Genomic DNA, 2,306 nt, shown 5'->3' on the forward strand with positions numbered 1-2,306 from the left:
GAAAGTTCTAAGTGTGTGAGAGAGAGTTTTTGAACCTAGAGTCCGTGTGCTGTGTTAACGAAAGACTAGGGTATTTATAGTTTGAAAGCAAGTAGCAAATAAGGTAAAAATCAAAGTTCATTAGTAATTATGGAACTGAGAATCAACCAGTCAGGAAATCAAGGTAAGTACTCCCTTTAATTTAGGAGTTAACTTCAAACGGTAATAGACATATGACAAATAAGGAAGGAAATCGTATAAGGCTGAACATGACAAATAAGGAAATATTTTCTGCATAGTACAAGTACATAACACATAATAGAGGCTAGGTTCAGCATATTTCAATCAAGGAAAGACTTAAGAAATCAATTAATAGCGTAATTGACCATGGAATAAGGTCAGAAACATTCAACAAGGTAAAAATTAGTAGAGATATCATACCAAATCAGTGAAAGATCAATCACAAAGATTCAAGGATTCAAAAGTAGAAAATAGCACTGATTTAGCACAACTTTAAGAACAAGCACATAGTAAGCAAAATCCAGAATTCTAAGAGGTCGAGTAGGATAAAAATCATATATGAATTAGGGATTCGTGTAGAGCATGGTCTGAATTAGTAGAATAAGCATGATGCAGGCGGGAGAAGTGAAGAATCAGAAACATTGGTGAATAAAATAGGGTCAAATCACACAATAGGCAGGGATAGCCATAATTAGGAACCTTAACAAGCAATCATAGGGCAAACATCACAGAATCATAGAAACATACAGATTAACCGAACACATTATCAAAACAAAAACTCAGAAACCCAAAATTAGAACTTAAGAAATTAGGGTTTTCAACATAGGCAAGTCGAAGAGGTAGTAAAATCATGGAACCAGTCAGAATATGCAAGAGATAGAAGTTTAAGCATAAAGAATCGGTTCAAACAAAGTTTTAGAAGAAGTTCTGAAAACCCTAATTTGAGAAGAAGGTAAAAACACTTTGAAACCGGTGATTTTTGTAAAGAGTTACAAAGGTAGTGTAAACTATCAAAGAATCAGACTCAAATCGTTTAAAAATCATACAGATCTAGGAGTTGTAAGCAAAATTAGGGTTTCAGAAGAAAACCCAGGTATAGATGAAAGAACCTGTGAAAATCTCAAAGATCGTAACAAGTACAGCAGGATTTCGCTTGGAACCATGTTGAAGTAGCCAAGAACAGACTAGATGGCAAACCCTAGATGCAAGTTTGCGTGGCCCAGGGCCCTTGAAGACCTCAGAGAAGGTGAGCATGGCAATAGAGGGGCCATTTGAGGCTTAGGAGTTGGAGGGTGGTCACCGGAGACGACCGAAGAAGGGAGGCGGCGGTTGAAGGAGCTAGGGTTAGGTTGAGGGGTTGAGAGAGGAGAGGAGATGAGAGAATACAGAGGCGGCGGATTTGAGAAATGAGATAGGGTTAGGGGTTTGTTTGGGATAAAAAAGGAAAGAACTCATGAGGGCCGTTGATCTTTTAGATCAACGACCAGGATTTAACGGGTCTTGGGTCGGGTAGGCAGGTTTAGGGCTTGGGTCGGATAGTTTAATGTGAAATTGGGCTGGGGTTGGGTCCAATTTAGGCTATAATCGAAATGTAAATCTGGCTATATTTTAAATAGCCATTTTCCCCTATATAATTTATAATAAATAATAAATAACTTCTGGAAAATAATTTTATGTACCAAAATGATTTAAAATAGATATTTATCATTTTAAAAATATAGGGACCAATTTTACGCATATAAAATGTAATTATACATCAAACGGGCTAATATTGCAATTATATGCAATTTAGCTTAAAAAATACCAAAGGCAATTATAAAAATGCATAAAACATATATTAACCATATTTTGGCATATGTATAGAAATTAAATGACCAAATCACCATAATAATAATTTGGGGAATAATTATTGGGGATTTTATGAATAAAAGGGAAGGAAATAAATCAATTTAAATCCCTAAAATTATGGAAAAAATTATAAAAACCTTGTGCATGCTTATTGATACGCGGCGCCTTCCTGAGATTCCTTGGAAGGGCGACGTACGGCTAGGCAACTGATGTCAGTCCAGTTGCTGTCCGCCAACTGAGGTCCCCTCCGTACGCTAGACGAGATTGTCAGTGCCGTACGGGAAAACCAATGTCAAGAGCAATTGAGAGAACAGAAATGAGAATTCAGAATGAAAGAAAGCTTGATTGCATTAATGAAAGCTATTACAGAAAAGCAACGCGGTGTCGAGGGGGAGAGACACCAGTACAGAGAATTGCTTGCTTGCTAGAAAGTTTTGATTGCTTGATCCCCCCTAATA

The sequence above is a fragment of the Nicotiana attenuata genome, chromosome 1, assembly GCF_001879085.1.
Source record: "Nicotiana attenuata strain UT chromosome 1, NIATTr2, whole genome shotgun sequence".
Lineage (NCBI taxonomy): Eukaryota > Viridiplantae > Streptophyta > Magnoliopsida > Solanales > Solanaceae > Nicotiana > Nicotiana attenuata.